The sequence below is a fragment of the Phyllostomus discolor genome, chromosome 11, assembly GCF_004126475.2.
Source record: "Phyllostomus discolor isolate MPI-MPIP mPhyDis1 chromosome 11, mPhyDis1.pri.v3, whole genome shotgun sequence".
Classification (NCBI taxonomy): domain Eukaryota; kingdom Metazoa; phylum Chordata; class Mammalia; order Chiroptera; family Phyllostomidae; genus Phyllostomus; species Phyllostomus discolor.
Window position 1 is genome coordinate 53522823 of NC_040913.2, and position 13591 is coordinate 53536413.

The 13591-nt window shown below is 40.0% G+C and overlaps 1 protein-coding gene across 2 annotated transcripts in view; it reads left to right on the forward strand.

The window, feature by feature from the left end:
- The window catches only part of UBAC2 (UBA domain containing 2), a 253828-nt gene that overhangs the window by 115643 nt on the left and 124594 nt on the right, over positions 1-13591 (forward strand). The gene's annotated exons all lie outside the window — the stretch shown is intronic.

Here is a 13591-nt window from a genome sequence, read left to right on the forward strand (position 1 = left end):
TTCTCCCCCTGAAATTCCCTCTTCTCTCCCCTCTGGTCACTGTCAGCCTGTCCTTTATTTCAGTGTCTTTGACTATATTTTGCTTGTTTCTTTGTTTTGTTGTTTAGATTCCTTTTAAAGGTGAGATCATATGGTATTTGTCTTTCACTGCCTGGCTTATTTTGATTAGCATAATGCTTTCCAGCTCCATCCATGCTGCTGCAAAGGGTAGGAGCTCCTTCTTTCTTTGTGCTGCACAGAATTCCATTGTGTAAATGTACCATAGTTTTTTGATCCATTCACTTACTGATGGGCACCTAGGTTGCTTCCAGCACTTGGCTATTGTAAATTGTGCTGCTATGAACATTGGGGTGCAAAGGTTCTTTTGTATTGGTGTTTTAGGATTCTTAGGATATAGTCCCAGCAGTGGAATTGCTGGGTCAAAAGGCAGATTCATTTTTAGTTTTCTGAGGAAGTTCCATACTGTTTTCCATAGTGGTTGTACCAGTCTGCAGTCCCACCAACAGTGCACTAGAGTCCCCTTTACTCTACAACCTCTCCAACACTTGTTGTTTGTTGCTTTGTTTCTGATGGCCATTCTGACTGGTGTGAAGTGGTATCTCATTTTGGTTTTAATTTGCATCTCTGATAGCTAGCGATATTGAACTTCATTTCATGTGTCTCTGGATCCTCTGTATGTCCTCCTTGGAGAAGTGTCTGTTCAAGTCCTTTCCCATTTTTTAATTGGGGTGCTTGTCTTCTTAGAGTGGAGTTGTGTAACTTCTTTATATATTTTGGAGATTAAACCTTTGTCTGAGGCATCATTGGCAAATATGTTTTCCCATACAGTTGGTTCTCTTTTTATTTTGATACTGTTTTCTTTAGCTGGGCAGAAGCTTTTTATTTTGATGAGGTCCCATTTGTTTATTCTTTCCTTTATGTCCCTTGCTCTAGGGGACATGTCAATAAAAATGTTTCTGCTTGAAATATCTGAGATTTTCTTACCTATGTTCTCCTCTAGGACTTTAATGGTGTCACGGTTTATATTTAAGTTTTTTATCCACCTTGAATTTATTTTTCTATAAGGTGTAAGTTGGTGCTTGAGTTTCATTTTTTTGCATGTGGCTGTCCAGTTCTCCCAACACCATTTGTTGAAGAGGCTATTTTTACTCCATTTTATGTTGCTGCCCCCATTGTCAAATATTAATTGACTGTAGACACTTGGGTTTATTTCTGGGCTCTCTGTTCTGTTCCATTGGTCCACATGACTGTTTTTATGCCAGTACCAGGCTGTTTTGATTACTGTGGCCTTATAATACAGTTTGGTATCAGGTATTGTTCTCCCTCCTACTTTACTCTTCTTTCTCAAAATTGTAGCAGCTATTTGGGGTCATTTATGGTTCCATATAAATTTTTGAAGTGTTTGTTCTATGTCTGTGAAATAAGCCATTGGTACTTTAATAGGTATTGCATTGAACGTGTAAATTGCTTTTGGTAGTATGGACATTTTGATGATATTAATTCTTCCAATCCATGAACACAGTATATGTTTTCATTTGCTTGTGTCTTCCTTCATTTCTTTCCTCAGTGTTATGTAGTTTTCTGAATATAGGTCTTTTACCTCTTTCATTAGATTTATTCCTAGGTATTTTATTTTTCTTTTTGCTAGTTCAAATGGGAATTTTTTCTTGATTTCTGCTTCTGCTGTTTCATTGATGGTGTAGAGAAATGCCTTTGATTTCTGGATGTTGACTTTGTATCGTGCTGTTTTGCCAAATTCATTTATTAGGTCATTCAGCTTTTTCCCCAAGTCTGTAGGATTTTCTATGTATATTATCATGTCATCTGCAAACAGTGACAGTTTTGTTTCCTCCTTTCCGATTTGGATGCCTTTTTTTTTCTTGTCTGATTGCCATGGCTAAAACTTCCCTCACTATAATTGTGTTGCTGTCAATATCTTTCTTGAAGTCCTCCAGGATTTCTTTTATGTATTTGGGTGCTCCTATGTTGAGTGCATATATATTTACAATATTTATGTCTTCTTGGTGGATTCTTCCCCTGAGTATTATGAAGTGCCCTTCTGGGTCTCTCTTTATGGCCCTTTTTTGGAAGTCTATTTGTCTGATATGAGTATTGCTACCCCGGCTTTTTTTTCCTATCCATTTGCTTGGAAAATTTGTTTCCAGCCCTTCACTTTCAGCCTGTGCAGGTCTTTTATCCTGAGGCGGGTCTCTTGTAGGCAGCATATGTGCGGGTCATGTGTTCTTATCCATTCAGCTATTCCATGTCTTTTGTTGGAGCATTTAATCCATTTACATTTAAGGTTATTATTGATAGGTACTTATTCATTGCATCTATGTACCTGTGTTCCTCTCTCTCTCTCTCTCTCTCTCTCTCTCTCTTTTTTTTCCTTTCCTTAAAATAGTCCCTTTAGCATCTCTTGCAGAGCTGGTTTGGTGGAGGTGTATTCTTTTCGACTTCTTTTGTCTGGGAAGCTTCTTATTTGACCTTGTATTTTGATTGAGAGCCTTGCTGTGTAAAGTAGCCTTGGTTGCAGCCCTCTGGTTCTCATTACTTGGAATATTTCTTGCCATTCTCTTCTGGCTTGGAGTGTTTCCATTGAGAAGTCAGCTGTTTGCCTTATTGGGGCTCCCTTGTATGTTACTTCCTGTTTCTCCCTTGCCACCTTTAATATTTTCTCTTTGTCTTGAAATTTTGCCATTTTAAATATGATGTGTCTTGAGGTGGACCTCTTTGGGTTCCTCTTGATTGGGACTCTGTGTTTCCTGGATTTGTGTGACTTTTTCTCTCATCAAATTAGGGAACTTTTCCATCATTACTTTTTCAAATAGGTTTTCTGTCCCTTGCTCTTCTTCTGATATCCCTATTATACGGATATTATTATGTTTCATATTGTCTTGCATTTCTCTTAATCCGTCTTCATTCTTTCTGAGCCTCTTTTCCTTTTCTTGCTCTTTCTGGTTGTTTTTTTTTCTACTTTGTTCTCCAGTTCGCTGATTCAGTCTTCTGCTTCCTCGATCCTGCTTTTCATTCTTTCTACTGTGTCCCTCAGTTCAGAAATTGTGTTCTTCATTTCCTCTTGGCCCTTGTTGATAGTTTCTATTTCCTTTTTCATGTTTATATAGTTTGCAGTGAGATCGTCATAGCTTCCCTGTAGTTTCTGGTAGCTCATTGTGAGTTCATTGAGCTTCCTGATAATGATTGCTTTGAACTCAATATCTGATAGTTGAGTTGCCTCTATTTCATTTAGCATTCTTTCTGAGGCTTCCTCCTTTAGCTTCATTTGGGGATTGTTTCCTTGTCTTCCCATTGTTTGTGGGACTCTTCTTGTTAGCCTCTGTTTCTTAAGTTGATCTGTTCTGGTTCCCTTTGGTTATGGTATGAACTTCTGTGGTAGAATATTTAGGGCATTCAGTGATGCAGTCACCTTCATGTATCCTGGTGTTCACAGCTTCCCCCTACTCTTTTTTGTGATCAGTTGGAGGAGTACGGCAAAATGGTTTAAGACAGCAAGACAGTATTCTGTGATATTTACAATAGCAGCCAGTAGAGAAGAGATGGGATATCCTTTGGCTACGTACGGTGTTAATCATGATCTTCCACCCCACTAGCCACGTTTTAGAAAAGATGGAAAGAACATAAGACTCTTATTGGGGAGGAAAGGATTGTTACTTGGATCTAGAAAGCTTTGAGGCTGTGGGAGGTCAGGTTCTGAGGTAGTGTGGGAACAAAGTAAATAGGAGTAGTGTGTAAAAGAATAGAGACAACCCCCACAATAATAGAGTTCAGGAAATTACAAAGTGGGCTGAGATCTGGGACGGGTTTTGTGTAGTATTTACAACTGTATGAAATAGGTCTTATTTACAGTAATATTAAAGCAACAATCATGTGGCAGAATCTATGGGATCTAGATAACAAGAATAAGGAGTATAGAACCTTGAGAGGTGCACTAATAGAACACAAATGAAGGACAGTAAATTATCAACATACTGTGAATGAGATAACAGGGGGAACCTATCAAACAACAGTGTAACAAGCCAAGGAAAGAAGATTATACTGAAAGAAAAAGAGTACCAAACTACTATTAAAATAAAAAATGTCAGAAAAGTGAGAAAAAGATAATACAAATTTGCAGTAACTTGCAGGCTCAAAAAAAAAAAGCAGAAGATTGGATGCAAGAGAGATAAATTTGGAGTGGAAGGAATAACACTAGAATGAAAGGAAGAGAAACATAAGAAATTGAGAGATATAAAAATAATAATTAAAAAATAAAAAGTTACTTAAAAAAGAAGATAAAATCAAACAATCAAACAACAACAGCCAAAAAACAAAAAACACCCTCTTGTTGGTATCTAACTGGCCAAACCAGTTTTTCTGGTCTTGTTGGCTTCAGCAGGCTGAGGGGTGACTGGAATGCTTTTTACTCTTCCCAGTCAGAACTCAGTCACTCTCTAGTGTACTGGCCCCAGGGCCAGCAGCGAGCTCTCCCCAGAGCAGATCTGATGCCTTACCGCAGGACCCTGGGTGTGGGTATGGGCGCTCCCAAGCATGCTCTCTGGAGCTCACTGCCGTGGTCTCCCGGGCTCCGGGGCCCCGCAGAGCGCCCTTGCCTTTTCCAGGTTCACAGTGTGAGTCGGGAATCCTGAAGGGGCGCGCTTCCCCGAGTTCACGAGTTCACCACCGCAGGCTTCAGAAACCCGTGAACGCCGTGCCCTTTCCTTGTTCAGGGCTGTGGGATCTGGGTCTTCCACAGAACAACACTCTCACACATGGCCAGGCTGCCCTTGGAGGCACAGGCTGGGGCACTCACTCTTCCCAGGGCTATGCATGGGTGCTCACAGCCCCTGTGTGACTGTCTCCCAGTCTCACTCCCTTCTCTGTGCCTTCAAGCAACAAAGCCTCCCCAGGTGCTGCTCAATCCTTGTTGTCCAGAGGGAAGCGGTGACTTCTCTCCTGGGTGCTCTGAGGCAGACCCGTGAGCACCGGGCCTGGGAGCTACAACCTCCCTGGTCCCTGCGCTAATCCCTGGGCCCTTATTATCCTGATGCAGCAGTCTCCTTATCGTCTGGTTTTTCAATGTCCGCTGTAATTTTTGATGTCCTGTTTTCATAAATGTTGCGATATTGTAGGCCCCTTGCTCTGTTCCTCCGCAGATCCGCAAGTTTCTCTGCCGTGCATAGGGGAAGGGGATTACGCTCCCTCCAACAACACCACCATCTTCCCGCCTTGTATGTCCTCTTTAGAGAAGTGTCTATTCAGGTCCCTTCCCCATTTTTTAATTGGCTTGTTTGTTTTTTTGGTGTTGACTGAACGAACAAGCAAAACAGAGCCAGACTCATTGGTGGACAGCAGATGACAGCTAGTGGAGGGGGTGGGTTGTGGTGATTGCTGCAGTGAGGGGGGGTGAAAGGGGACTAAATGATAATGGAAAAAAATACAATAAAGATTAAGTTAAAAATGAAAAGCATGTTTTTTTATACAACAAGCTATATAGTAAGTGTGCAAGTAAAGCAAAAGAAGTCTTTAAATTTTTGAGGAAGGTAAGCTGTTGAAAAAGTAAAATTGTGAATTGTATTTACTTTTTATACAGTTTCTTCTAACAACAATATAGTAATGCAGAGATTTCTCTAAATTTGAACAGTATGGATATGCACTATCAGGGATAAGTTAAATAAATGTATTGTACTTATATATTGCTTCTTTGTATGTGGGAGGAATAGGAAAAGCTAGCAGCACTCCTCTTATACTCTTGACAGAAAACATTCTCTCTGGAAAAGAAATCTTTACTGACTTAAATGCCATTCCAGTTTCCAATTTAATATATTTTTCATGATTAATATTTTAATATCAAGCATGTATTAATTATTTTCTGCTGCCTAACAAATTATGACATGCAATAATAAAACCTCTCATCTGTCATACTTTAATAACAAATCATAATATCTTCAGGTAACAGTCAACAAATATTTTTTGAGCATTATCTATATGTAAGCCTCAGTGGAGCTTATGTTTCAGTTGAGGGATAAGAGTAATACACATGAAATAATAGGCCATAGGCTGTATGGTGGTTGGCAGAGAGCTTGCATATTATAAAACAGTGTTATTTCTTTGATAAAAAACAAATCTAGAAAGGCTAAAAGAATGGACAGAGATGGTGTAGCTCAACAGTCCCCAACCTTTTTGGCATCAGGGGCTGGTTTTGTGGGAGATAACTTTTCCTTGGACCCCAGGGTGGGGAAGAAGGAGGGTAGTTAAGAGGTGGAGCTCATGCCATAATGCAAGTGTAGCTTTGCTCTCACTTGCCCACTGTGCACCTCCTGCTGTGTGGCCTAGTACTAGTACATTGTAGCTGACTAGCCCTCAAACCAAAACCAGTCCATAGGCTTCTAGGGCAGTGTGTCTTTTTCTTCTCCTTTGTTGTAAAATAATATACTCATAAAATTAAAACTATATAAAAGCTAAATAAGTTGAGGAAAGAAATATGAGTGGCTTTGAATAGTGAAAGAAGAATTAAAGAAGTAGGTACAATTGGGATGTGAGTATAAAGAATACATGGAGGAAGTAGAATAATCCAACTAGTGAGAATGAAATATTTGTTATATTCATGGGACAGAGACAAAACCAACTAGGCTAACTTAAATGGCACATGTTGAGCAATGGAGGGAAATTGGGTGGCATGGGCTTGAAAATATGAAAGGAATTTGCACTTCATGTGGTAGGTCATGGGGAATTATTCTCAGTCCTTGATCATGAAGTGATACAGTGAAAGTGGGATTAAGGAAGATATGTGTTTGCCAGGAGAACTGGTGAGTGTCTGCATTTTTGTTGCGCGTGGGTCACCGGCCAGCAGTGACCACAGAACGCTGTGGATGGCTCGACGATAACACGCGAGAAAAAAAACACATGCACAGAGACAAACCAGTTTCTGTGGGGAAGTAGGGACAAAATGGCCACCACCCCTAGTGGGGAGCACCCTGATTTACCATCCATACATGCTTTTATTGGGCTCATTTTGCATAATAATACAGGCAAAGTACAGTACTCATTAGGGGGAAGTAAAGAACCATAGAAAACAAGGAACTCTGCCTGCCGGTCTATTGAGTGGGGGTCAAAGAGCTGTACAACTTTGAGGAATCAACTTCCTCCTTGGACCCCTCTCATTCAACTGAGAGCATTCTAAACAAAGAAGGTTTCACAGTAATTTACATATCCTTTCTTAGGCCTGATCACCCAGGGAATCCGCCCTTTTCAGCACAGAGCTGCACCACCCTGTCATTGTTTCAGGCTTAGCACGGGAACTAAGGCAATAAGGAGATTTTCTCCCAGACATGAGAACTCAGGCTATGTCAAAGCCGAGGAGTGAGGGTCCATCACCCCCTTTTGCTGCAGCCCCCCAAGTCCTTCTTTTGGGGGGCCTCCCAAAGTGATCGTGCCTGTCTTAGGTCATTCCCCCCATGGAGAATCTTACCCGTCTTTGGCTAACCGACCAAGCTTTTTGGGGTTCAGTTATGAATAAAGCAGCAGAAGCAGCATTCCTGCCAGGGAGATAAGCTTTTGTCTCCTTGCTGGCTTACGGTTCCAAGGGCGTTCCCTCAGCCCTAGCCCAGGAGGGGGTTTCAGCTTCTGATACCAGTCAGGGTGGTTCCCAACACATTTTTCTTTCTTTTCTTACACTGTGTTTATTGGTCTGTTTCATTCTAAGTAGGTGAAACATTTTATTAACCAGAAGGCTAGCTTATGTTGTAGCCACAAATTAACCCTGAAATCTCAGTGGCTGAATACATAAGTATGGTGATTTTCAATCTTTTTTATCTTACGGCATGCACAAAGTAATTACTAAAATTCTGCAGCACAACAAGAAATACATTTTTTACCAGTCTGACCCCCCAAAATAGGTATAATTTTGATTCATTCATGTCAGACATGTGTTGTTGTTTTGGCTGTTGTCTTTTTTTTTATTTGACAATTCTAGGGGAAAAGAGGTCAGTGCCCCTGATTGATCAGTCACACTGATTGAAAATTGCTGCATAAGTATATTTCTTGTTTGCACATCTTGGCTAACACAGGTGGATGGGATATGGGGGTGGGGAATTCTCCGTTTACTCATTCAAGGACCCATGCTTACAGAGGTCCCACCATCTAGAATATCACTGGTTGCTGTGGTAGGAAAGAAGAGTGGGATAGAATATTCCTCACTGCTCTCTAATGCTTCAGCCTAAAAGTGACATATATCACTTTTGTTCCCACTGATTGGCCAGAAGTAGTCACACGTGACCCTCTAGTGAACTTAAGAGTGTTCAGTTAGCAGTAAGTGACTCTCCCACGGCTCTCTGAGAATCTAGGGCAGGTAATTCTACTTGTTTAAGGGAGATATATAATGATCAAGAGTGCATACCCTGGAAATGGATTGCCCGTCTAGAGCCTGGCTTTCCTACTTACTAGCTGTGTGACCTTGGGCAAGTCACTCAGCTTTGCTGGGGCATAATTTCTTTGTCTGTAGAACAGGGATAGTAATGAGAAGAGCTTCACAGAATTATTGTGAGTTGTGAGGCTTGAATGAGAAAACACACACATACGTGTGGTAGAGCACTGTAATGTAATTTTTTGGCAAGTATTTATTATTGTTATTATTAATCTGCTGGCTTCTGGTATAGCAATTGAGGGGGTCAGTAAGAAAGAAGTTGTAGTAATATGTCTATGATGCTAGCATCTGGACTAGGATGATGATATTGGGCAGAGAAAAGATGAGTGAGAGAGTGCAAGAGGGGAAAACCCAAGCAAGTTTCACTGGCTAAATACCATGGATGAGAGAAGGATGATGAGGTATGGGTGACTTGAGAGAAAGAAGCTTGAGTTTGCAGAGAAATTAGGGATCCCTGCAGGGAAAGAAGATGGTCTAAAGTCCCAATGTGGTGATAGGAGATATCCAAGCCACAGAAGGCCACAGGAAGTAGAGAAATAGAGCCGTCTCATAATGGACATGTTTCTAGAAGTTGTGACATCCTCAGACTCCAAGTCAGGCTACTGGCACTGATATCAGATGGTTTGGATTTAATTGCTGGCTCCACATCTCCATGTGGTCTGGCATTCTAGTTTCCTCATCAGCAAAATGGAGATAATATTTGTACCCCTCTCTTAAAGTAGTGAGGATTAAATAGATAATGCTTATCAAGTGCTCTGAAAAGTGGCATGTAGTAAATGGTAAATAATTGTTCCTCCTTAGGGAATAGAGCTTTTAGTTGAAATAAAATTTGGGGATTATCTTAAAAGTGATCATTTTTTCTGACTTGAATATAAAATAGACTTCTGTTGACAGCAGTTTTCATGGGTACATTTAGTCCTGCCAGGATTCAAAAGAATGGGACATATTGTCAACAGACCAGCTTTTCATTCTTACCTGAAGAGTCAATGAGCAAATATTTTTAGCTCTGCCAGGAATAATAAATTACAATGGGCTAAAAAGTGACCAAAATAGATAATTTTAAGGGCTAATTTAAGATCAGTGCTTCCCCTTTTAAAATTGGCTGGTACTTTTTTTTACTGATTTACTTTTTTTTCACTGCCCTTTGCCTCTTGAAATATGAAATTATTTCCAAGCAGAACATATTTCTGTATCTACATTTAAATTGGCTTGTTGAGCAGTTAGCTCTTTTTTTTTAATCCTCACCTAAGTGTATGTTCAGAGAGAAAGGGAGAGGTGGAGGAAGAGGAAGGACTGGAGAGAGGAAGGGATGAAGGAAAAGAGAGAGAGAGAAACATTGATCAGCATATGTACCCCTAGCTCTATCTTTTAATAGCTCTGGTTTAAATTACAGGGTGCTAGAGGGTAATGATCTTCAGTTACACCTATGGTCTAACATATAATTAATCATTCAGGGGTTCCTTTTCACTTCACTGAGAAATTAAGAACTTCATATTTCAGTAGGACTTTAAAATGTTGTTAGTAATAATACAAAACAAGTGCTATTTGATTCGATGGAGATTTGAGAATCTCCTTCTGTGGACCAGGCTCTGTACTGTGTGCTTTCTATATAATGGACAACATCCTCATCCACATAAACTGACAGCCTAGCTGATTTATAATCTACCAACTGTTGGTTATTTGTCCTATAAAGGATGGACCATCTGCTGGCATATAATGAAACAGTTAAGCCTTCTGTTACATTTTTGGTCTGATTCAGTTCTGTATTTTTTCTGGAGTTAGCGTTACATTCCTCATGCTGCCTCTGATTTACCAGGAGTTTTTTCTTAATTTAGGTTTATTTGTAAAGTGTGGCCAATACTATCTGCTCATCCTATTTCACAGGATTGTGTAAAGGAAAAGATTGCATACTGTGTGGACTATTTTGTAAGTTACTGAGCTCTTCATATTTACCTGATGGCCTTTCTAACATCTAACAGTTACTATTCTATACTACATGTAATATTCTGTGATGTCATTAAAGAATTAATGCATTTATACTGATTTGAACTAAATACCATTGAGGTTTTTTTTTAATTAACCAAATGATTCTTTTAAAAATAAACAAAATTTTGGAAGAAGTAAATATGGATAATTTCACAGCAGATAAAAGAGTCCTCTCTGTGCTGTAAAGCAGGATGTTGATTCATACATAGAATAGCTTATGATCAAATGTAGTCATAGAGCTAGTATACCATAAAGATACTCTGAAATTAAGAAAACTTTGTTTCTGGCTTTCCTTTAATAGCTTTCACAGTGATTTCTAATATGGGTCCCAACTCAGATGACATGAAGCCCTGGTTGGTGTGGCTCAGTTGGTTGGGCATCATCCTGCAAAGTGAAAGATTTCAGGTTCGATTCCCAGTCAGGGCCCATACCTAGGTTGTGGGTTCCATCTCTAGTTAGGGCAAAAGGTAATCAATCTATGTTTCTCTCCCTGTCCTTCTCCTTCCCCCTTCACTTAAAAAATTCACTACATGCTGCGAGGTGCCAGGAGAGACTCCCAGCCTCACAGGAGAATTCATTGGAGAGATCCACAAGGTCTTAGAATGTACACAAACCTCCCCGCCCCCAGGAATCAGCACCAGAAGGGCCCAGTTTGCTTGGTGGAAGTGGTAGAAGGGACTGAAATCCAGCAGAGAGTGGAGCAAGCGCCATTGTTTCCTCTCGAATCCCTCCCCCACAAATCATGTCACAACATAGCAACATGGGTTGCCCTGCCCTGGTAAATACCTAAGGCTCACCCCTCACTACATAACAGGTATGTCAAGACTAAAAAAAAAAAGGCCCAAATGGAAGAGCATATCAAAGCTTCAAAACAAATACAACTAAGCAACAAAGAGATAGCCAGCCTATCTGATGCACAGTTCAAAGCACTGGTGATCAGAATGCTCACAGAATTGGTTGATTTTGGTCATATATTAAATGGAAAAATGAAGGCTACACTAAGTGAAATAAAGGGAAATGCACAGGGAACCAACAATGATGGGAAGGAAACTGGGACTCAAATACATGGAGTGAACCAGAAAGAAGAAACAACCAAAAAGAAAATAATAAAGACACAAGAATTCAAAAAAATGAGGACAGGCTTAGGAACCTCCAGGCCATCTTTAAATGTTCCAACATCCAAATCATAGAGGTACCAAAAGGGGAAGAGGAAGAGCAACAAGTGGAAAACTTATTTGAACAAATAATGAAGGAGTACTTCCCCAGTCTGGCAAAGGAAATAGACTTCCAGGAATTCCGGGAAGCTCAGAGAATCCCAAAGAAGTTGGACCCAAGGAGGAACATACCAAGGCACATCATAATGACATTACTCAAGATTAAAATGGATGAGAGAATCCTAGAACCAGCAATAGATAAGGAGACAGTAACCTACAAAGGAGTTCCCATCAGATTGTCAGCTGCTTTCTCACAAGAGACCTTGCAGACAAGAAGGGGCTGGAAAGAAGTATTCCAAGTCATGAAGAGCAAGGACCTACATCCAAGATTGCTCTATCCAGCAAAGCTTTCATTTAGAATGGAAGGGCAGATAAAATGTTTCTCAGATAAGGTCAAGTTAACGGAGTTCATTATCACCAGGCCCTTAGTTTATGAAATGTTAAAGGGACTATATAAGGAAATGAAGATAAAAAACATGTATAGTAAAATGACAGAAAACTTCACAATTATTAACAATCACACCTAAAAAAAAAACAAAAACAAAAAACAAACTAAGCAATCAACTAGAACAGGAACAGAACCACAGAAATGGAGATCACATGGAGGGTTAGCAGCAGGGGAGTGGGAGGAGGAGAGAGGGGGAAAAGGTACAGATAATTAGTAGCATAGATGGTAGGTGGAAAATAGACAGGGGGAGGGCAAGAATAGTATGGGAAATGTAGAAGCTAAAGAATTTATGACACATGGACATGAACTAAGGGGAGGGGGGAATGTGGGTGGGAGAGGCTGTGCAGGGTGGAAGGGAATAAGGGGGGGTAATGGGACAATTGTAATAACATAATAAAATATATTTTTTTTAAAAAAATTCACTGCATGCATGAAATTTAATGTTTTGTCCTCTCTTCTTCTTCCCTTGGGAAAGGTTTATAGATGAAGGAAAGGCCCTAAGATTCTGATCTGCATCCATGTGGTCTCACCGGTCTCCATAAAGCAAGGGTGTCCAACCTGTGGCCCATAGGCTGCATGTGGCCCCCCTGTGTATGTGGCCCAACACAAAATCGTAAATTTGCTCAAAACAATAAGAGATTTTTTTTGTGATTACGTTTTGCAGTGTATGTACTGTGTGGTCTAAGACAACTCTTCTTCCACTGTGGCTCAGAGACTCCTAAAGGTTGGGCACCCCTGCAGGTATTTAAAAAATCAGTACCTATTTTCGTCAGTGGCTTTAATGTCAGGGAGCTTTTTGTGAAGTTAACACAATCCAAGTCTGAAAGTACTCAGTAAATGTCATTGAATCAACCATTAAGAGAATTTTCTTACAGGATAAAAGTTGAAAATGAGTAGGAATTTAAAACGAAATATTTCCAGGCTATAAAGCCTAATAAAAATTTCAAGGATGACTTATGATACAACATTTCATTTCTTTATGTTCTATTATCAAAATTGGTATCATTGCTAACAGATACTGTATTAGGGTATGTCAGGGTTGAGTAAAACAAATTTAGCTGGTAGATACTCATAATAGTCATATTACTCATACTAACATACTCATTTGTGCAGATATATAATGTTGTAAGAATCCTGGGAACTGTTAAGTTTATAATTTTGCATTTTACTCCCTATCTTTTTTAGGCAAGCAGCAACTATACCACCTGCTGTTTATCCTTCCTATCCTTTCTGGTAACCCAAACCATTGAAAGATACAGGATACTACCAACCTGTGAATTAAAAAAAAAGAAAAAAATAAAAGAAATGATTCCATAGAGACCCAAGACAAACCAAGTATATGTTTTTAAAGATTTTATTTATTTACTTCTAGAGAGGGAAAGGGATGGTGAAAGACAGAGAACCATCAGTGTGTGGTTGCCTCTTTTGCACCCCCTGCTGGAGACCTGGCTCTTAACCCAGGTATATGCCCTGACTGGGAATCCAGTCGGCGACCCTTTTGTTCATAGGCCCGCACTCAAT